Raw genomic sequence first — 25,162 nt, forward strand, 5'->3', positions numbered from 1 at the left:
TGTTGCCAATTGAAGGGTTTCAGGAGGTAGGGAGTTCTTTGGCCCTGTGTTGGAATGGATACCCCCACACAGAGATATTTTGTTTTGGATGGGGAGGTTGTGTTTTTGAAATATGGCTTTTTTACTATTAGCTGCATATAAATTGCTGGTGGGTTTACTGGTTATAGTATAGGGATTGATTTTGAGTTTTGAGTAATGAACAAATTGACTTTCAATTAGGCTGGATGATATATTACTAAAACCGTCTAAGGGTCTGTCATTGTTTAAGTTTAAAGTTACAGATTTGATGTATATGGGTTGTAGTGCACATTTTAGGGAGGTGGTTTGAATTAGTATACTAGGGCTGGTTGTTAGAAATACTTTAGTTAGAATAGTGTATGTAATAGGTGACATAATATAATCTGAGTTCTAGAAAGTTCTACTGTGAGGAGGAGGATGATAAGGATGGGGGAGGTGAGATAACTATGAGATGGAACAAATTTAGTGAGCTGGGTAAGTTCCCGTTAGATTGTTTCTTATTGGATGATGTGAATAGAGAGGGTAGAGTTGTTGGGAAGTACAAAGGAAATGAAATCAGAGGTGGGTGGGAATGTGGATAGGGTAGGAGAACTGAGTGAGCCTGAGTGTAGCAAGGGCAAATGGACCGGGTTGCACCCAGGGTTGGAAGTGGCTCTGCAGAGACAATCAGAAAAACTCTGCTTAGGTGAGTGAGAGATGGTGGGGCACAGTACAGGTGGGAGAAAAAGGAGCGGAGAGTTACAGTCAGCAAAGAGGAAAAAAATATATCAGAAGGGTACATGGATAAGCACCTAATTAAAATAAGTTGTAGGGCCAAAGACTGGTTGAGATTAGTTATAAGGTGAAAGACTAGTTGAGCAATAGAGGGTATAGGTAGTTGATGAGGAAATAAAGCAGGAACACAGAGTGCAGAGAAAGGCCGGGAAAGATGGGCAACTACACCTAGAAGGAGGTAGTAGTTAGTGCTATAGAGGGTGAGAGAGAGGTGAATTGGAGGCTGGGGGTTGCAAGGTCTGGTGGTGGGCCACAGGGATTTAAATAGCAGGTTACAGAGTTTCTAAAAATGCTACATACACTGCTTAGCTGGCTGGGAAGAGGCTAAAAGTCTCTTTGCTTCAGTCTGTAGAGCAGCACCAGTTCTGGAAAACATGTGTTTGCTGGCTGGGTAAACCGTATAGGCAGTTAAGGCAGGGGAAGTACAGCTGTATGATCTGAAATGAAAATGTAAAGAGCTATTAAACTTTGAGAATGGGGTCTTGGAGAGGGAGAAAGCAGTGAAAGTAGTGGGAGAAAAGCGCAATAGTAACAGCAAATAGAGACAAAGTCCAGATGGATAGTGAAAGGAATAGACATAGGTTAAGTAGCAGTATACAGGATGCAAGCACAGTTAATAGGTTACATCATAAATATATTTCACCTTAAAACACAGAAACCGTTTCTAGAGGTGGACTGTGAGCACATAATATAATATCGTCATACGAACAGTGGAAGCAGTAGAATTAATCAAATGTGGAGGTGCTGCTTTTAACATAGAATACCATTTCAGTTTGCATTGCAACACTGTTTCGTGTTTTATCAGGTCTGTTCCCTGCTTTTACTTTTACTGCGAGTAATGTTGCAATTATACGTTCAGATATATAGCAACTGATTGGATGGCTACCTTTAAAATGAGTTGAAAATAGCTAGTTACCTAAAGAGAAAGAACACATGGGGGATGGTCACTGATTACATATAGTTGTTTTCTTTCATGTGACTGCAACAGGTATAGGTTACCCAGATCTGTTTCCTGCTTCTGCCATTCTTGTGGAACTGTAGCAGGGATAAAGTGGAGTGCCTTAGTACAGCTTGTATATCAATATACTTGGCATTAACTGTAAAAGTGAGGGTTGCTGACTATGGGTGAGTGTTTCATTGCAGTTACTAGTATAAACATGTATATTCCCTGCTGCTACATTTACTGTGAGAGAGCTATAAAGATGCATTAGGATTTATAACAAAAATAGTTATGAAAATGTTAAAGAAAGGAATACAGTTACATGCTAAAGAAAGGAGTACCAGATGTATTGGATGAGGTTGTAGTGGATGGTGTTTATAGAGTAAATGGAAATAAAGTGAAGGAAATGTTAGTGAAATAAGGGGTTAAAGTGATACTAAAAATAAAATAAATAAACAGACTTGTAAAATGATGCAGCAAAAGCTTTTGATAAAGTCATTCATGAAGCCATAATAAAAATCTTGAAGCTTATGGGATAGGAGAAGGAACAATTAATGTAATAAATAAAGGTTTATAAAAAATCATATGCAAGAAGCATGGTAAATGAATGGATAGGACAAGAGATAAAAATTAGAAGGGGGATAAAGCAAGATAACCCATTGAATATGCATATGTTTGTTTTGGTTATGAATGTAATAATGCAGACAAATTTGTGATACAGAAGAACCACGATAGAAAATTTTACAAAAGGGCAGATAATACCATTATCATTGTCGTATGTAGATGATTCAGTCATTTTAGCAAATAATAATAATAATAATATTAATAATAATGATTTCTGAATAAGGTATTCCTCAACCATGTCTGTCTTGCCCTGCTGTAGGCAGCTAGCATCGCCCATTCCTTACCAATCCTTGCGACCCTCACTCCAAGGTGTTTATCCTCTAAACCACCCAGATTCACCATCTCTGACATAAAGACTGCAAGAACTCAACAAAGCAATACCTACTCAGCTTAGCATGCTGCTTCCCAAGATCAACAAGTGTATGTGATGTATTTATTATTGTGTCTGTACTGTTTTTACTTAATACCCTTGTGTAGTGCCCTTAATACCCTTGTGTAGTGCCCCTTTCACATCCCTAGCAGCCTGCTGCGGTCTTCATTCCCCCTGTAACCCCCACTTTTTCTCATCTTGCTACCTTTATTACAACAGCTATCTTTGACACTAGGTGGCAGTATTACCTTGCCAGTTTTTAGTCCTTTCCTCCGCATAGCACTACCAGTGTTCTAAACTAAGCTTTTCTGAGATTTCTCTCCATACCTAGCTCTTAGCTCTAAATAAACCCATATCCGCCTCCCAGTATACTCTTATCTGGCTTGCATGCTCACTGCCTACTGCTAGTCCACTGATTGTTTTTGGTAGGCAACATCCTCTCCTTGGCTCTACCCGCTCCGTTCACCCTTCGGGCTCACTCCTCTCCCCTACCCTGCCCCCATATCCCACCCACTCCCAGCACCTCTACTCTTATACTTTCTAGACCACACTCTTTTCATTCATTAACCAAATTAACCTACCCTTCCATCCAAAATTACTTTATTTTGCTCCTTCCAATCCAAACCTTACATCTACTCCACCCCCCCCCACACTCAATTACAACCACACCTTATCCTTATCCAGCACCTTCACAGTTTAAACTGACTCCCAACTTCCTCCACATTTACACACCATGCCTGCAAACCAGTCTGGACCCTAACTCCAATACTCATTCTTATCCCTTTAGCCTACTTTTACTATCTTACCATACCTCTATACACCAATCATACTCCATGTTTTCACTCAGCTATCTCATACTCTTCTCAGCATACACACTCTTCTATCTCCATCTCCCCTAACCTCTACTCTCTCAATAACATTATGCTCTTCACCTATAAACTCCTACCCTACCACAAAAACACTACTCCAGACAAAGTACAGTTTTGTACCTACCATAAATGTAGATGTTCGAAGATCCACATTGCTGCAGTCCTTACTTATGGGTAGTCCGCTGTCCTCGGTCGGCCCGAATACCAAAGTATTAGGCTGACGTCGGTCATGGGCGCTCAGATCTGACATCAGAGCGTCAGGGTATAAAAGCGCATGACCGACGTCATATCCTCAGTCTTTTCTTGCCCCAGATGTCAGAAGGCCGTAAAAAGAAAGGCCACAGCCAAAAACAGAATACCTCCCAAAAACAGGCCCAACAACAACCATCACACAAACCATATAACCATGCCAAACTACAGTGGGGAAGGAGGGAGGTATTGGACTGCAGCAATGTGGATCTTGAACATCTACATTTATGGTAGGTACAAAACTGTACTATGTTCTTCATCTCACATTGCTGCAGTCCTTACTTATGGGTAGAATCCCAAAGCAACGGGAAAGGGAGGATGGCAAAATCATAAAGCATTAGGGGCTGCTAAAATGCCCTGTAATATTGCAGTGGCAAATCCAGCCCTAGACTTAGAATAAAGAGGAAGGTGGTAATGTTTGGAAAAAGTATGTACTGAACTCCAAGTAGCTGCTTCCAAAATATCTTTTGTAGCTACCCCCCTTAGAAAGGCAGTAGAGGTGGCAGTAGCTCTAGTGGAATGAGGTCTGATTCCAGCCGGAATCTCCTTGCCATGATGGGAATAACAGAAAGAAATACAAAACCCAATCCACTTAGAAATAGTTTGTTTTGAAACAGGTTTACCCTGAGAACCCAAAGCAAAAGAAACAAACAACTGCTGAGACTGTCTGAACTCCTTGGTTCTGCTCAAATAATAATGCAACTGCCTGTGAATATCCAAAGTATGCAAAATCTTCTCCCCTTTATTTTGGGGGTTTGCATAAAAAGTAGGCAAATGAATAGTTTGGTTTAAGGCCACACTAGAAACCACTTTAGGCATAAAGGAGGGATTAGTACGCAAAGATACCCTATCCTTATGAAAAATCAGGAAAGGCTCCACTGCCATAAGGGTCTGTAATTCAGAAACCCTTCTTGCAGAAGTAATGGCCAACAAAAAGGCAGTTTTCCAAGACAAATACTTTAACTCGGCCGTAGCTGCAGGCTCAAAAGGTTGTAGAGTAAGATTTTCCAACACAAAATTGAGATCCCAAGCAGGAGTAGGAGCTCTACGTGGGGGTCTTATGTTCTTTGCCCCTCTAAGAAATTGCTTAAACAAAGGATGAGAGAATAAAGGAGGGTCACAATCATAGTGAGCAGAAATGGCTGCAGCATGAATCTTTATAGAGGAGAAAGACAAACCTTTGTCCAGTAACTCAGTAAGATATTGAAGAGAAGCACTTAAATTAGGCTTGGAAACATCAAAATCCTTCTGTTTGCTCCAAATAAAAAATCTCCTCCATTTATCAGCATAAACTTTCCTTGTACTAGGCCTTCTGGCCTCCAAAATAACATTCAAAACTTGTTGTGGCAGCTGAGACCCTCCCGGGTCTAAAACAGAATATGCCAAGCTGTTAGATGCAGAGACTGAATCCTGACATTGAGGAAGTGACAGCCCTCCTGACACAAAAGATGCGGAATTAAAGGTAGAGGCCATGGAGGCTCCCTTACTAAACTCCTCAGAAGTGGGTACCAGTGCTGTCGAGGCCAATCCGGTGCTATCAGAATCATGGATGGTTTGTCTTGTCTGGCCTTCAAGAGTACCTTGGGGAGGAGAGGCAGAGGTGGAAAGGCATAGACATGAAGATTGTTCCAACTGAATGATAGAGCATCCACCTTCCAAGCTGTGTGATGAAACCTTTTTGTGCAAAACTTTGGCAACTGGTAATTTAGTGGAGAAGCGAACAGATCTATGTCTGGAGTCCCCCATAACACTGTCAACTGCTGGAATACATGAGGATCCAATTTCCACTCGTGAGGATCCACTATCTGTCTGCTCAACACATCTGCTAAGGAGTTCTGTGCTCCTGGCAGAAACCTTGCTTGAAGATTGAGGTGTAAACTGAGAGCAGTCTCCCACAAAATCATCGCTTGCCTGCAAAGTGGGTATGAATGGGTTCCCCCTTGCTTGTTGATGTATCACATGACAGTAGTGTTGTCTGTTTGAATCAACACCTGCCCTGGGTGAAGTAAATCCTTGAAAGCCATTAATGCAAACTGGACTGCTAACATCTCCTTCAAGTTGATATGCAAATGTTGAAGTCTGACAGGCCACGTGTCTTGCACCCATTTTCCATTGAGGTGTGCTCCCCAGGCCTTGTCCGAGGCATCTGTCGTTAGAATCTGACTCGCCTCTGGTCGGGTCACAGAGAGTCCCTTGTTTAGGTGACATTCCTGAGCCCACCACAAAAATTCCTCCTGAATGCAAGGTATTATCTGAATGACAGTGTCTAGATCTTGGCAGTGTTGTGTCCATACATTTTTGAGATACCATTGAAGCTTCCTCATATGCAGTTTGGCATTGGGAAGCACCAGAATACAAGATGCCATGAACCCCAAGGCTTGAAGGACTGTCCTTGCAGTCAGCCTGGACTGTAGAGACATTTGATGGAAATAAAGAGAAAGGCTTCTTTGTTTGTCCGGGGTCAAAAAATCCATCTGGGAAGCTGTATTCAGTCTCACACCCAGAAAGCACATGTCCTGAGAGGGTACTAGACTGGACTTTGTTTCGTTCACAGAATACCCTAGGCATCTTAACACTACCATCACATATTGTAGATGATGAAGAAGTTCGTCTTTGTCTTGAGCAATAATCAGGCAATCGTCCAAATAAGGATAAATCTGTATTCCTCTTAACCTGAAAAAGGCTATCACTGGAGCCAGAACCTTTGTGAACACTCTGGGCGCAGTAGATAAGCCAAAGGGCAATGCAGAGAACTGATAATGTAAATTTCCAGCTCGAAAACGCAGGTACCTCCTGCAACTGGGCCTGATAGGAACATGAAGATAAGCCTCTTTGAGATCCAGAGTTACCATCCAGTGGTCTTTTCCCAACAGAGGTAAAAGCTGTTGTAACATCAGCATCTTGAACTTTGGAATGTCCAGATAAGTGTTGAGGATAGATAAATCCAAAATCGGTCTCCACGTGTTCCCTTTCTTTGGAACTAGAAACAGGCGAGAATAAAATCCTAGGCCCACTTCTGACAGAGGAACTGGCTGTATAGCTTCCATTTGAAGAAGTAAAGAAATCTGTTTGTGAGCCTCTAACCTTTGCCGAGGAGGAACATCTGGCATGCCTTTGAAAGGAGGCAATGTATGGAAATAAAACTTGTAGCCTCGGTTTATAATGTCCAATACCCATTTGTCCTGGGTGACTAAAAGCCAGTTTTGCTTGAAAAGTGCTAACTTTCCTCCCAAAGGAGCTGCCAGGCAAGAGGAATCTGGCAGCTGAAAATGCAGGTCATTGGGCCTGTTTATGAAAGGACTGGCCCCTGCCCTCACCTGCAGACTGCGCAGGCGAACTCCATGTTCTAGGTCTGAAGGAACTCTGAGCTCTGCCCCTACCATGTCTAGATCTGCCCCTAGACTGAGAATCAGAAGAAGGGTAAGTCCATCCTTTAGTAGGCCAATTTCTACTAAACTTTGGAGGTTGCACCTGCAAAAAATCTTTAACAGTCTTCATAGACTTAGCCTTGTCCTCCATTTTCTTTAATACAGACTCTACAGGAGGACCAAACAAAACTTCAGACTGTAAAGGGGCATCCAGAATTCTAGTCTTAACATGCTCAGACAAATTCTGATCCTTAAGCCAGGTGTGCCTTCGAATAACTGAACCAGTGGCAGCCACCCTAGAAGAAGCCTGTAAAGCATCAAAGCCACACTGTAAAGAATGCTTGCCCACCTGTTCAGAGACATGTGCCAAATCCTGCAGTTCTTTACACTCAATACCCTCTGCTAAAGCATCCACTTTAGATTTTAGCTGAGAAAGAAGGAAATTCTGATATTTCAACATATGAAACTGGCAATTTAAAGCCCTCATTGCTAACGTAGAAGAGGTATACACCTTCTTACCCCATCTATCCAAAGCTCTAGCTTCCTTATCTAGAGGAACCGGATTTTTTACAACATAAGCTCTAACACCCTTAGGCCCCTGACTAATAGTTTCTGGGTCTGCCCTAGGACTTTTATACAGATATTTATGAGCCTCAGGCACCCTGTAATACCTGTCTGGTTTGACTGGCAGGAGGCACAGAATCTGGATTAAGGGAAGCCTCGAGAAAACATCTTGAACAACATCCAAAACTGGAGGTATAGCTAAGGGTCTATGCTGTGGTAAAAACAAAAATTCCCTAAGCCTTTTCCGAGAATCAGAGAAATCCTGTCCTTCCCACTTAAAATGCTCCCTCATGGAATGTAAAGTTTCTGAAAAAGAAAAATCCTCAGGAGGAGAAGCAGAAGGAGTGGAATCCTCTGCATCAGAATCCGAATAAGGAGGAAAATCTTGAATGTCTTCCACAGAAGACTCTGAATCATCTGAGGCCTGCTCCAAACTTTCCAACTCCAGCTCTACCCTGGGCCTCTTATCAGGAGGGGGCATAGAACCTCTAATTAAATTAATCAAATCTTCTGCCATTTTAAGCATGTGCTTTTTAGGCACTGACCCTGAGGAACCAGTACTGACACCAGAGGAAGGCAAAACAGACCTGCCCTTAGAAGGAGCCTTAGACATAGTAGCAGAAGGCCTAACCACCCTAGGCACAGTAGGGAGAATAGTAACCTGTGAAGCCCCTTCAGCCTGACCTGAGTCCTGTGAAGCCACCTCTTGCAAAATCAAAGTTTCTCCCTGAGTCTCAACAGAAACTTCAGCCGGATCCACCTGTTCCCCTGTAGCTTCTAATGGACCGGCGTCCGAAACGGACGAATCATCCTGCCTAGGCTTCACAGATTTGTCTTTGCGCTTCTTCGTGGAAGCGGGCGTCGGAGGATCCGACGGCATATTATAATTACACCGCTTGCCAAAGACTAACCTAGCGCAATCTAACCTCCGTTTTATAGTGCGCTTATTGAACCTAGCACAAAGCCGACACCCAACTACGTCGTGCTCCGGTCCCAAACAAGGAATACAAAGAGAGTGGTAATCCCTATGCGGTATCTGTTTCCCACAAGAAATACAATTATTCACTTTTTCTGACATCCGGTAAATAACTGAGGCAAGAAAAAACAAAAATATTCCCCAACGGGGTACTTAGCCCAACTTGGTATCGGTCTGAAACTCGAATTGAAAATTTCAGAACGCCGAACGGCACTTGCAACGCTGCTTCTGCATCGGACCATGCGGCAAAAAAGACTGAGGATATGACGTCGGTCATGCGCTTTTATACCCTGACGCTCTGATGTCAGATCTGAGCGCCCATGACCGATGTCAGCCTAATACTTTGGTATTCGGGCCGACCGAGGACAGCGGACTACCCATAAGTAAGGACTGCAGCAATGTGAGATGAAGAACATCAAGTGCCCCTTCTCATCTTCCTATACAACCTTGAAACCATACTCTAAACAATGTAAATATCTCTTCACCCACATTCTCCATTCTACCTCTATCCTTACATCTGGGGACATACACCCAAACCCAGACCCCTCTCATTCACGTATCTCATTCTCCCCATCCCCTCCTCCTCACTCATCTAGTAGATCCCTCTACTTCACAGCATTGAATCCTCAATTCATATGCAATAAAATCTCTAACCTCCATGCCTGGCTTCTCCATAACAAACCTGACATTCTTTCCATCTCCGAAACTTGGCTTAAACCACACACAAAAAACTCTGAATTAACTCCACCCAACTTCTGTACTATCAGAAATGACAGAGCACATACGAAAGGAGGTGGTGTAGCTCTTCTCTACTCCTCATCCCTCTCAATGATGCCTTACTCCAAACATATCCCCAAATTTGGTAATGCTGAATTACTTATATCCCTCTTTCAGGTAAAGAAACTCAAAATCATCTGTATAACCACCCTCTATATCCCTCCCGGAGACAATGTATCAGTCCTGGAGGACATTCTCTCCTGGCTCTCAACCAATATCACTAATGAATCTATAATCCTGGGGGATGTTAATATCAACTGGGAAACAATACAATCTCCTACCAACTCTCTAAATATAAATCTTTTTAACTTCACTCAATTGATTAACTCCATAACCAGATCTTCCAAAGACTTCTCTTGTGGTAGTACCCTAGATTGGATCCTAGTTTCCCACCCTCATTAGTTCTCCAATAGTGATACCCTTTCAGACCCTCTAGGTGATCACCTTCCCACTTTTGCCCATCACATTCCCACCCTCCTACAATGTTCTCACACATACACCTCTTCTTGGTACCTAAAAAACTTTAACCCCAATGCATTCTCCGATGCACTAAAGAATATTAACTGGAACCCACTCAAAACTCTACCCCTGGAAAATGCTGTCACCCACTTTAATGTAACCTTCTTAAACTTGCTAAACTCCTTCGCTCCCTGGAAAACAAAATGCACTAAAAGTAACTCTGTTGCTTGGCTAATTAAGAATACCCTAGCCACCATGCGTCTCCATGAAAAAGCTTGGAAACACTACCATAAAACAAAAACTACTACTTCCTTTAACAAATACAAAACACTGCGCAACAAAGTAAAACAACTTATAAACTCAGACCGCAAAGCCTATTTTTCCACTCTCCAATCCCACCACAACAATAACTCAAATAAATTCTAGGATGGAATCTCCTCTCTTCTTAACCCAGGCAAAAAAGAAAACCCTTGCCCTGACCCAAATGCCTCAGATTCAGATTTATCTACTCAATTCAGCACATTCTTTATTGAATCTATTTCCAAACTAACATCATCCTTCACTGATAACCATGTTCCCCCACAACAACCTCATCACATCCCCTTCTCCTCCAGTGTCTCTAACTCCAAACCTGCACCCTTCTCCCTGAACCCCATTCCCACCTCTACCATAAAAAAGTCTTCTAAAATTGAAACCTTGCTCTAATCCTCCTGATGAAATACCATCCTACTTCCTTGAGATAGCTGCAGAAGCCATTGCCTTCCCCATCTGCATCCTAATAAATCGATCATTTTCAGAAAGCCAGGTCCCCCAGCTCTGTAAAAGGCCTATATAATTCCACTACGTAAAGGTGGTAACAATAATGAAATCTCTAACTTCTGTCCCATCGCTATCCTATCCCCTATTTCAAAACATATTGAAAAGTGCATCCACCTACAACTCTTACCCTATCTAATAAATAATAACATTCTTACTCCCACCCAACATGGATTCTGACTAGGCCATAGCACCACCACCACTCTCCTCTCTTTCCTAGAAACCATAAACAAAGCCCGTGACACTGGTCATATTGTATCCACCCTCCTCCTAGACCTCTCTAAGGCCTTGGACAGTATCTCTCATAAACTTCTCCTTACTAAGCTCTCTAAGCTGAATCTTTCCCACTCCTCTATTACCTGGTTCACCAGCTACCAATCAAATAGGCAACAAGCAGTTAAGTGGAAATTAGCTACTTCACCATTCCTAAACACTCCCACATGTGTGCCCCAAGGCTCAATTATAGGGCCCCTACTATTCAGTATCTTCATTAATGACTTTCACCATGCCATCCCTAATGGTAACCTCATCCAATATGCTGATGATTCGACAATTATCTGTTCTGCAACTTCCACCTCTTCCTTAGCAAAACTAACCCAAGATGCCTTCTTCTCTACAGAAAAATGGATGCTAGATAACCGCCTAGCACTAAACACATCCAAGACCAAACTAATGATATTCTCACCCTCTAAAAACATCACCCTAGACAAAAAACTCTTTCTCTATCACCAGCCAAAATAACACTCTTCTTGAAACAGTCCCCACTGCCAAATTGTTAGGAATCATCATCGATGCCCAACTAAAGTTTGATAACCATATTCAAGTAAATATTAAAAAAAAATCAGAAACTCGGTATGCGTTATCGCCACAACAGTTTCATCTCTTCCTCGACCAGACTCATTCTTGCCAATTCATGCATCATCCCTTCCCTCGTGTATGGTGCCTCTATCCTTACCAGTCTGCAATCCTCCCTCAAATCTGAGCTCTCCTCCTGTTACTATAAAATCTCAAAGTTTGCAGCGAGCCACCGATCCAAAACCCATCACTGCATCTCCCTGCACCAACTGAACTGGCTTGAAATCCCCAATTATCTTGCTTATATCCAACTTATCCAGACACACAAAATTATTTTTTGTCCCTCTCTCTGTCCCTCCCTTGCCTCTTCCTTCAAAATACATCATCTAAACAGATGCCTCCGATCTAACTTCCAAAACTTAATCGAGCTACATAAACCTGCCCACCCTCCAGGCAAACATCTTCTATCCTTCTGCTTAGCACATCACTGGAATTCTCTCCCACCTGTTATCTGTACCACTAATAGTCTCTCTCTCTCTTTAAGACTCTTCTTCAGTCACACCTAATCTCACAATGGGAATGCTCTTGTGCTCATCCTACATAACATCATAATACCCAAACATATCTTCTAACAACCTCCTTCAGCCCATAATCTCCAGAAGGAATTTGCATTCTTATTTTTGCTACCTTAATTTGACTATAATTGAAAGTATCACAGACTATTTTTTTGTAACTGTTATTACCATGTATTCTCTTTCTAATGTCTGATAACTGTTTTGTAAAATTTGTAAAAGTTATTATCCTGTAATCTTCCAATTCTGAAACTTTTCATACTTGTAATGTAAAGGAGCTTCTCTCCCCCAGGACTCCATTGAAAATGGGTTCCTTGTAGCCCAATGAACTATCCTGGTAAACAAACTGCAAATAAATAAATAAATAAATAAATAAATAAAATAAGGGATGGGTAAATGAAGTTGTAATAAAAATAGATGCATAATATGCAAAAAAAGAGCTGGGATACAGTTAAATAATATAAAGTGTAAAGGAACTGGTGAGATTCAAAGAATATGTGGGGTATATTGCACATTAAAAAGAAATAAAGGTTTGAGGAATGAAATCTGGAGAATATGAAAGTGCAATAAATCAATGGAGAGAGAGAGGTGATGGAATAATAAAAATATTGTTGCTTTGTGGAAAAGTTTTTATTTATTATTTCAAAAATGTTACATGTTAAACACATATGCTTTAAGAAAGTTAACCTATTTGAGGGAATATATCTTTCCTACTGATATGCCAAAAGAGTTTTTGAAAACTTTCTTCAGTTTTGTTTCAGGTTTATGACTAAACCCAGCAAGATGATAGAAAATATACTGTAAAAAACAAGAAGGTGGTTTAAATTTAAAAAATCCAGTGGTATAGTTAACATCTATGCACATATTTTTGTAATGAAAAAAAATGTAAAAGAAATAGAAAAGAAAATGATAAGTGTAGATCAGTGGGGCTTGCACAAGTGTATAAACACTGAGCATGTGCAAGTGTATAAACACTGAGCATGTGCAAGTGTATAAACACCGAGCAAGTGCAAGTGTATAAACACTGAGCATGTGCAAGTGTATAAACACTGAGCATGTGCAAGTGTATAAACACCGAGCAAGTGCAAGTGTATAAACACTGAGCATGTGCAAGTGTATAAACACTGAGCAAATGCAAGTGTATAAACACTGAGCATGTGCAAGTCTGACTGCCATGTTGAAGTTTGCTGTTGATATGTGAACATGTATGCATGCAAGCTCTGTCAGTTTGTTTATATTTAAAGATGCTGCCATCCATCCTGATGTGTCTCTATATATAAAAGCATCTAAACGAAACCCCAAGCCTTATTATTTGTATTAGAGACAAACGAGAGACATGGTGTCAGAAGTGGCATATCTAAAAGAACAGATACCAGAAAAGGGCATGAAGCTGGAAAACAGGTGATGAATTTGAGGGAACATGGGATAAATTCTTGGCTAGGCTTATAAGGGCCTCTGGGCCAATAGCCTAGTATCATCCTATGAACCTATGAAAAGGCTTGGCAAAAACGATTAACTTGTCCAGATGCCAGTGGAATATAGATGAGTGGATCATCCTAAAAATGTGCAAATTTTGCAAAACAGGTCCGAAATGAATTTCAGGTATTAAAACTTGCTCATCACTATTTCTTTTTATATAATATATAACAAGGTATACAGTGTGTTCCAAATGATATTCATGTAAACAGATACGTATGATATTGATAAAAAAATATTTGAATTAAAACAGAAAATGTTTGAAATAAAATCTGAATTGCATAATACAAATAAAATAAGGGGGAATGATTGCATTTTGCAAAGCATATATATTTTCATATTAAGCAAAGATATCCTAGTTATAAGAAGTGCATAAAGTGTTTGCATGTTTGTGCAGTGTTACAGTCAAGCATATTTCACAAAGTAATGTGTTTCGGAGAGTTTATTGTGCATTTAAATGTTGTTATAAGTTCACAGAACACTTTGTTCATACATAATTACAATGACCATATTTTCAGTGTGTTTGTGTATACTTTGTGGGCATGGCAGATGGATTTTGAAAACCCAGTGCACTTGGGTTTGACAGTAATATTGCTGAGAAATGGAGAGTGTTTGAACAGCAGTATGGCATTTTCATACTAGTTGCATTTTCTGATAAAGATGGCCATACAAAGGCATTTATTCTTCTTAATTTAGCTGGGTGAGAAGCTATAGAAAGGGACATTCATTCGTGTATGCACCTGCTATTTATGCTGGAGAGGGGGGAAACTGTCATATTGTTGTACCGGCTGAGTCAAGAGAGGACCAAGAGTGCTTGAAACATAAATTTAGAGAAATGTGTAACCCCCAGACAAATGTTGCAATGGAAAGGCACTTATTGTACACAAGGGATCATAAGTCTGGTGAAACTTTTGCAGTATATATAACTTACCTGAGAAATAAAGCTAAAACATGCAGATTTGGGGATTTAAGAGATGAGTTGATAAAAGACAGACTTGTGTGTGGTATAAAAGATGATGCTTTGAGAAGGATTTTGCTTCATGACAGAAATTTAACTTTGAATAAGGCCATTGAGATTTGTCACGTATAAGAACTCACAAAAAAGCACACATATGCTTACGAATGAGAACAGCTCTAGAAGGCACAGTGATAAAGCCCATGTTGATAGTATGCAGCAGGTTATTAAAAGGAACAGGCCCAAGCACATGGCAGCTGTAACCCTGCAACACTTACTGGTAAACACCAGGACCTTCTATCAAATTCCAGACTTCGCACTATCTCAATGAAGCAGAAGAATGAGTCATCAGACTGAAAGCATGGGCCCCCAGTCAGTTTCATTGCCAACTGTCGTAATTGTGGTGGTAATCATGAACCTAAAAGGGAGACCTGTTTAGTTTTTGACAATGTCACAAATGTAATAAATGGAATCACTTCAAAAGATTTTGTAAATCTAATGGCCCACATTCTTTTATTAAAAGGGAACATTTTAAGAAACAAGTTGATCAATTAGAAAGCTATGGAGTAGAATTGGCACCCATTCTTTATGTTGATGGTGTGTTTGTGCTTCATGAAATGGTCAATTCAGTTGATTTAAGGACGAAAAATGAATTATTTTGTACTATTTGGATAAATGGCAAACCCATAGAGCTCAAAGTTGATACAGGTTCCAAGTGCAATGTTATGTTAGCAGAAACATTTGAAAGAGTATAAAAACGTGAAAGGCTTTATTTGGCATGATGTACAACACTTGTTGCTTATGGAGGTGAAGAAATTCACACTGAAGTCTCAGTAGTGCTTTTATGCTACTCTGCTGGAAGAAACTAAGAATTATTTTTTTATGTGGTCAAGAGACACATCCAGTCATTAATAGGGTTCAGAGACTCTTTAAAACTGGGACTACTTTCAATTAATAAGGACGTTCACCATGTTAGCTTGAAAGAACACTACTCTAATTTTGCCCAGTACATTTTTCTACCTATGCTGATATTTTCCAAGACAAACTAGGCAAACTTCCAGTTGTGTACTCCATGAAGTTAGACCCAGAGGTCAGTTCATCCGGCCAGCAATGTCCATTCAGGACAGAGTCAAAGCTGAGTTAAATAAAATGGCGTGACAAGGTAGGATTTGTCCAGTGGAAATTCCAAAAGAATACGTATCTTATAGGGTAGTGGCTTATTTATTTATTTCATTTGTTAACCAGTGTATTGCCTAATGAGCAGGATTCTAAATAATTCACTTTACACTAAAGAAATTATTTAGTAACAAACTTTATTACTGCCACTAAATAGAAAACTAAATAAACTCTGTGTAATTGAACAGTAAACCACACCTAGAACAGAAAACTAAGTAAACTGTATGTAACATAAATATGAAATTAGACAATACATTTAAAGAAAAAGGTATACATCACAAATAAAGAGAAAACTTCATTCTGTCTTCAGTCTTGACTGGGAAGCCCCGTAGCAGTCAGGCAGGCATCTTCATCGGGAAAGCAGTCCTGTGCAATGCGTCCACTCAACAGGTGAGGTTTCAGCCTGAGTGCAGGGAGCCCCAGCTTTATATAAACAAATTGCTTACCACAAGTCATGAGAATCAGTACTTTCACAGTGTAGGCTGAATCTTGCTAGATCATTCTGTGGTGTTGGCCACCTACCCCAGAAGGAACAGCAATTCCTGCCAAATATAATGATTTTGCAATTTTCAAGTGTTACACTGGAATATTCCAATCACTTTGCAAGTTTTAGTACTTTACTGGAATATCCCAGCACACATACACATACAAGAAATATTTCATAATCAAATGTAGAGACTCTGTTGAAATCACTAAACTGTTCTGTAACACAGCATCATCTCTCATGCCTGCTGACACTTCCAGAATATAGCATTACTTCATATGTCAAGGAAGAAATAAAGACAATAAAGAGAATGTCGAGATATAGTGAGGCAACAGTCAAATAATCACACTCATACAATGTGCCCCTCTTTTGTATCACATTCATATCACATTCGGCCCCTTGACTATTGACTTACTTATATTCGACATTCAAAACTGTATTTGCCTTGTTATAAATGCAACAAGTTAATTCACAATTCCAGAATGTCAATAAAAAATAATTATCAAAACTAAAATTGGGTTTATCAACCAATTTAACAAGATAGTGCCAGATGCTGACCTTTTAGTAAGTATGTTTTACCAGTTATGTGCTGTATCAGATTTTGTTTTCTTGGCTAAACTAACCAATTTATTTCCAGTAATAATACTTGTCATTTAATGATGTAAGATACTATGATCTACTTGCCTGTAAATGTTTTTCAAGATGTTACGTATTGTTTAATACTTTCTGTAAAGAATTCAGGTTGAATGTTAAATTATGATATTCCACTTTGTCTGGCAACTTGTTGTTGTTGTATCTTTCGGCTTTTCCCGGTTAGGGGTCTCCATAGCGGAACTCCGGTCCACTAATGATTGGCAGTAGATTTTTACATACCGAGTTGCCAGCTCTGAGGCACAACCTTCAACGAAGGTACGCCCATTTACACATGTCTCCACACAGAAGACGCTTTAGCTGAGAATCGAACAGGACAATGTCTTACTGTGAGGCGACAATGCTACCGCAGCACCACCACCGCAGTTTACATTAATATATGTTTTAGGAGAAAAGATAAAAGTTTCATTATGCCCATTCAAATGAGTGACATTACCTAGACAACCTACAAAAGGATCTTTTAAGGCATATAACAATGTTTGATTTGTCACTAAACATATGAAGTATGGTGCTAGTTTCATGAACATTTCAAAAGTAAAAGGTAATATAGTCTATTTACAGATGTTGATGGAATGCTGAAGAAAACACAGTTTGTATATAGGGGAATGCTGTTTGCAAATAATTTTATTCATTGTTACAATATTTCAATCTGTGTGTTCTGTCTGAGAAGTCAATGTAGTTTCCTTCTAAATGGGGTAACTTGTATTGAAATTGATACAAAGGAGGTCCAAATACCAGTGGAAGGTTACAAACTGACACATTATTTTTGCATTTGTGACATTATAATGGATGATATGTTTTTCTTTTTTGCTTTTCCCGGTTAGGGGTCGTCACAGCGGAACTCCGGTCCACTAATGATTCGCAGTAGATTTTTTATGATGTCAAGTTGCCAGCCCGACGTCCAACCTTCAGCAAAGGCATGCCTATTCACGCATGTCTTTTGGAGGCCACTCAACAGTGGGGAGGACATACAGACTCCACACAGAAGGCACTCCAGCCGTGAATCAAACAGGAGAACCTCTTGCTGTGAGGCAACAACGCTACTGCTGTACCATAACCTGTACAAAAACTATCTGCATTTTGTTTTTGTTTTTTTAGAAGACAATCTTATTCAAGTAGTACTGGGTATCCACTGGTTAAACAGTTGTTCATTTTTAAGCATTAATTTGGTCAGAACAAGATTTTTCATAATTGGTCCGTCATTCTGTAGTTGGACATAAAAATGTCCTCTCCTCACCCTCCAAATAGTTAGATTTTTTTTGGAAGTCAAATTGACAGCAGAACATTCTTGTCCAGCAGGGCAGGAAAAGGTACCTTGTGTTTTATTCTGTGCACTAGCTACCCATTCCCATCAAATTACTGGTGAGTTGACTCTGGTTGCTTTTACTCCTGGTGTTATGCATTTTGCCAAAGGGACTCCATATAGCACAGTGAGAACGCCAACAGGTAGCAATGGAGTTAGAATCTGAAATCAAAGAAAAGTAGGATGATTATTTTTGCAAACAACACCAATCTGCTGGTGCATTGTATTGGCTACCCTTATTAGATGGTAAAGGACTAATATAATTAATTTGCCATATTTGCCCTGGTAGCTTTTTTGTCTTATATGTCCCTGAACGGTATGAGGTATAGGCTTTTGTTGTATATGCTGACATATTGGGCACTGTAATATAACAGTTTTAATTAAATCTAATGAAAGTGCAATTCTTCTTGTTTGTGCCCACCTGTTAGTGGCTTTTTTTTCCAAGATGTCTGCATTTCTGATGTGACCACTTTGCCATCCTCATCTGCTCAGAATCATCTTGTGTATTAACTTTTGAAATTCTTGTTTGTTCATTTGTAACAGAATTAAACCGTCGCTCTAGAGAGTCTGCAGAACAATGTGTATCAGCATGATAAACTGTCACAGTACCTTACAGAATTAAACTGTCATTCTAGAGAGTCTGCAGAACAATGTGTATCAGCATGACAAACTGTCACAGTACCTTACAGAATTAAACTATCGCTCTAGAGAGTCTGCAGAACAATGAGTATCAGCATGATAAACTGTCACAGACCCTTACAGAATTAAACCGTCGTTCTAGAGAGTCTGCAGAACAATGTGTATCAGCATTATAAACTGTCACAGTACCTTACAGAATTAAACCGTCGCTCTAGATTGTCTGCAGAACAATGTGTATCAGCATGATAAACTGTCACAGTACCTTACAGAATTAAACCATCGCTCTAGAGTGTCTGCAGAACAATGTGTATCAGCATAATTAACTGTCACAGTACCTTGGCTTATTATTTTTTTAAACTGAAAGCCATAAATTTCTTCCCCAAATTTTTTTGGAATGAATTTTTTAATTAATTTTCTGCCATGTAGGCAACCAGGTTGCTAGTCCATTTGCTACTGACCAAGAATCAGTATAAATATGACATGTTCCTGTTGTCTTTTGCTTCAAATTCTGAAAAACTGCACAAAGCTCAGTATAGCAACTACTCTTACCATTACTCATACTAGTTCATTTTTTTAGTAGTAGGATTATAAGATACAGCTTTTCAGCACCTCTTATTTCTTTTTTACATATTTAAGTGACCCGTCTATAAACCAAGCATGTTGTCACTGCTCTAATGATAGCTGAGCAAAAGGCTGCTCCCATTTAACAGGAGAATCAGTTGCTGGAATTGTTTCAAATAGCGATTACGTTTGTAATTTATTAGTCACAGATATTTGAGTTATCTTTTTATGTAACATCACCACCCCTCCTATGCCTATCTTCGCTTAATCCTGAATGCAACTTCCTGTGCATGTACTATCTGGTGCGTGTTAGGTGAACATATCACGCATTGCATAATAGGAATCTCAGGTCTTTTATCCATTGTTGATGCTTTGCTTTTAAGTTTAAAATACTGAACTGTCCCTGCAACCTGTACTTTTGAATTAGTCCTGCACTACCAATAAACTGTCTTCATTGCCAGAAGTAGTCTCAGAGAATTTACTATATAAGCACTGTTAAAGTAAATATTTACTGGATGTAAATGCTGCAAAACATATTGTGCAGCTTTTAGCTCAGCCCTTTGTACTGACATGCATCCTGGTAACTTAACCATAATTGGTTTGTCTCCCTTTGGGAATGTCTCTATTGCAAACTCAATGTTTCCTTCCAGAAACATGCAGAGGAATGCCTGACTAACATCTTCTGTGATTTTTTTAATGTCATTTCTTAAAGTTTGATTGCTAAATGTGGAGTTAGAAGTATAACCCCAGAGAACATTGTTTTATTTAAAAGAAAATGGCCAAAAATTGTTTAATGCAGGGATTTTTTTTTTGCCACAGAAAGTTGTTGTGTCTTTCAGCTTTTCCAGGTTAGGGGTCACCATAGCGGAACTCCAGTCCGCTAATGATTGGCAGTAGATTTTTAAGTACCGAGTTGCCAGCTCTGAAGCACAACCTTTAACGAAAGTACGCCCATTCACGCATGTCTCCACACAGAAGACGCTTTAGCTGAGAATCGAACAGGACAAGCAGTAACCTGTCATAACTTAATGTCCATTTTCTGAGATGCCTCTTATGGCCAAGCATGTAATAGCACCACTGAGAGTGTGTCCTTCTGTGCTGCAGCTAGCAAAACAAGATGCAATTTACTGCTGGGAGCTATCAGCTCCATTGCCTGTGTTAACTTTTGCTTTAACATTTTTGTTATGTCTCCCATGAATTTTTACAAATCTGAAATTGTCAAAGGTTTTGGCAATTGCAGAATGCCCCATATCCTTTCCTAGCAAGGAGGCCTTCCTGTCAGTCTGATAACGGTTTCTAGAAATGTTACCTTTGTGACAAGAACTATATTTTGCCTGTATTTACTTTGAAACCTGCCTCTTGCAACTGTCTCAGAACTTTTCTCCCCTGTGATATGTTTTTTTTTTCTTTACAGTCTCTGACTGTATTAGAATGTACCTTTGTTACCTCTACTTGCATCTTGTAAAAATATTAAAAATATCTTTGTTGTCATGGAATGCCCATTCTAGCATGCTGCCGGAAACTGTAATATTAAAATACTCAAACTTTTAGTTAACACTAATGACATGTCCGTATTACCCTTTAAGATATTAGCTGCTTTAATTTTTAACCCTTTAAATCCTGATGTATTTCTATGTTAGTACAGAGCTGTTACACTTGTTAAATTCTGAAAAGGGAAAAAACTGTATTCATGTAACTTAGCACATATTCTTTCTAACCAGTATGTCATGTTTCTTTAACATTGGTATTTCTTTTTCATTAAGCTCTGGTATTCCTTATCTCTGTTAAAACATGCCACTGTGAGCAGTAGGGCTGAAACATTCCAGCTGTCTCTACAAATTATAAACTTTAGCATGATTTAAACAAAAGCAAGGATTTCTGTTTCCACAGTTTAATTGGAGTGCTATACTCCGGTATACACTAATCAAAACAATGACTGCAGTTACACATATAAACCTTTTCTTAAACATTACGAATCCCATTCTCATCATCAAGATAATGTATTGTCTAATGAGCAGGATTCGAAATAATTCACTTTACACTAAAGAAATTATTTAGTAACAAACTTTATTACTGTCACTAAACAGAAAACTAAATAAACTGTATGTAATTGAACAGTAAATTACACTAAAACAGAAAACTAAATAAACTCTTTGTAATTGAACAGTAAATCACACTAAAACAGAAAACGTAAGTAAACTCTAACTAGACAATACATTTAAAGAAAAAAGGTATACATCACAGAAAAACAGAAAGCTTAATCCTGTATTCAGTCTTGACTGGGAAGTCTCATTGCAGTCAGGTAGGAGTCTTCATTGGGAAAACAGTCCTGGGCAGTGCATCCACTCCACAGGTGAGGCTTCAGCCTGAGTGCAGGGAGCCCCAGCTATATATAATCAAGTTATTAGAATCAGTACTTTCCCAGTATAGGCTGGATCTTGTTAGATCATTCTGTAGGTGTTGGCCACCCACCCCAGAAGGAATAGCAATTCCTGCCAAATACAATGATTTTGCAATTTTCAAGTGTTACACCGGAATATTCCAATCACTTTGAAAGTTTTAGTACTTTACTGGAATATCCCAGCACACATGCACATACACGACATATTCCGTAATCAAATGTAGAGACTCTGCTGAAATCACTAAACTGTTCTGGAACACAGCATCATCTCTCATGCCTGCTGACACTTCCAGAATATAGCATTACTTCAGAATATAACATTACTTCATATGTCAAGGAAGAGATAAAGACAATAAAGAGAATGTCGAGCTATAGTGAGGCAACAGTCAAATAATCACACTCATACAATGTGCCCCTCTTTCATATCACATTCGTATCACAACCGGATAGTGTCTGACTGGGCCAGAAGCCCGTTTTCAGTGGAGACCCAGGGAGGAAAGCTCCAAGAAAGATTACATAGATTTTTACATTTGACATATAACTATTACAATTATTACAATGAATAATAGTACATAAAGTAAAAATACAAATTCAAATTACAAGGTAGCTCATAAGAAAAGGCTCAGATGATATCAGAATATGTATTGATCCGCAAGATTTGAACAAAGCACTAAAAAGACCTCATTATCCAATGTGCAGTCAAAGAAGTCACAGCCTAAATGTCAAATGCCACTATTTTTTCTATCTTAGATGCAAAGAGTTCATTCCACCAATTCAGTTTCACAAAAAAATCATCATTGCTCACTACTTTCAGTACTCCGTTTGGCAGGTAGAAATTTTTGAGAATGCCATTTGGGATAAATTTGGCATGTGAAGGCTTTCAACATGCAATGGAATAATTGTTTCTGGGTATCCTTGTGCTATTATAGTGGGCAACATACTAGCAGGAGGTAGTGATGAAGCAGAGCATGACAGAAACCTCAGAAAAGTTCTAGAAAGGGCATGTCAAGTGAATATTAAGCTCAACCCACACAAATGCAAACTCCAGCTACAAGATGTTACTTATGTTTGTCATTTATTTACAAGTAAAGGCCTGCAACCAGACCCTTCAAAACAAACACCCATTCTTGAGATGCCATCTCCAGACAATGTTCAAGCCTTGCAATGTTTTCTTGCCATGATCAACTACCTAGGCAAGTTCATTCCAGACTTGACTGAGCCAACTTTCAGTGCCACTCAGAGAGCTGACTCATAAAGATGTATCCTGGTCTTGGTTAGAGCAACACCAAAGAGCATTTGATGTCCTGAAACAGAGAATTGCTAATCCACCAATGCTCAGATACTATGATGTTCACAAACCAGTTACACTTTCCTGTGTTGCTTCAAAAATTGGTCTTGATGCAGTTATTCTACAAGAGGATTAACTTGTTGCCTATGCATCGAGAACTCTTACCCAAACTGAGATGGAGTATGCCCAGATTGAGAAAGAGCTTTTGGCAATTGTGTTTGCATGTTCAAAGTTCCATGATTATGTTTATGGAAGACTGATCCAGATCAAAACAGACCACTAACCATTACTCACTATTCTGAGAAAGCCAATGCATTTAGCGCCTTTCTTGCTGATGCATTATCCACATCACCCAGAAGTACCATTGAACAGAGTGAAGATCAAGGGTCTCATTTGATTGATGATTTTGAAGTCATGGAAGTGAGAATTTTTTTTTCCACACGTCTTGATGAGTTGAGAGATCACACAGCCACAGATCCAGTTTTACAAAGGCTAAACCGTTTTGTCAAATAAGGATTGCTGTCAAAGCAATCAAGTTTACCTCAAGAACTGCAACCTTATTTTCCATACAGAAATGAGATTTTGGCTGACAAAGGTATCATTATGAAAAGTTCGAAAGCAATTGTTCAAAAGTCCTTGCAACGAGAGTACATCACTGTTTTGCACTGTGGTCACCCAGGAACTGAATCTACCAAAAGAAGGGTGAGAAGAGTAGTATTTTGGCCTTCTATGTCACAAGACATTGAGGGAACACTGTTGTCTTGTCCCATGTGTAATAGTACAAAGCCACATCAACAGAAGGAACCACTTCACCTTAACCAGATTCCAGAACTACCTTGGTCAACAGTAGCCACAGACATCTTCATGTGGAATTGTCAACATTATTTGGTGTTAGTAGACTCTTTCTCAAATTGGTTCGAGATTGACTTACTTCCTAACCTAGCATCCAATACTGTCATTTCTAAGATGAAACATCATTTTGCAGTACATGGGCATCAACATAAAGTTATTTCTGACAATGGCATGCAATTTACAAGTCAACAGTTCAAATGATTTGCTGAAGAACGGTACATAACTCATGTCACAAGTAGTCTAGAATACCTGAAGTCAAATTGTTTGGGAGAACACACAGTGCAAAGTGCAAAACGGTTACTTGAGAAGTCAAAATGAGATAATAGTGATGTTTCCCTGAATCTCTTGAATCTCAGAAATGTTCCTTGTGATAAACATCTTGGTTCACCTGCTCAGAGACTTCTGTTGAGATAAACCTGAGCCACATTACCAATCAGTAGTCAACTGTTGGTTCCATGTGTCAAGAACAACAGATCAGTAAAAGCCAATCTGTTGAAAAAGCTCCTAACCCAGAAGTTCTACTACAATAAGAGCAGTAAACCACACAATCCATTATTAGAGGCAGAAGTTGTAAGGAAGCAAACGTCCAAAGGTAATGATCAGATTGGTGTCACGAAGAATATTGGTTCAGAGCCAAGATCGTACATTGTGGAATCAGATGGAATCTTTAGGTCGAATTGGAAGCATTTGAGAGGTGTCCGAGCCTATGCTACAGCAGATAGACTGTGAGAAAGACTCTTTATCTCAGAGTGAGTTGTTTGGTGTTCCAATTCCAGAGGAAGTTCCAGAGGACATTCCCATTCCTATGATGAAACTAGAAGTTCCTGATATAAGTTATGCATCACAGACTGACTCTGTTGCTAAATTTGATCCCAACTGTTATGTTATGAGATATGATTGAATCTCTAAACCCTGTAGTAAATATGAAGCAACTTGGACATGAATTGTGTTTTTTTTTCCCTGATGTACATATTAATGCATGCCTATCTCTGCTATTCTTTGCATAAAGGGCAATCTTTTTAAGAGGGAGGATGTAGATCAATGTATGTCTATATGCCTTTAAGAAGCAATCCAACCGCTTGCACAAGTGTACAAATACTGAGCACGTGCAAATCTGACTGCCATTTTGTAGTTTTTGTAGTTAGCTGTTGAGATGTCAATGTGTATGTATCTAAGCTCTGTCTGTTAGTTCGTTCATTCATATT

This window comes from Protopterus annectens, chromosome 1.part1 (assembly GCF_019279795.1).
Source record: "Protopterus annectens isolate FY-2018-M chromosome 1.part1, PAN1.0, whole genome shotgun sequence".
Lineage (NCBI taxonomy): Eukaryota > Metazoa > Chordata > Ceratodontiformes > Protopteridae > Protopterus > Protopterus annectens.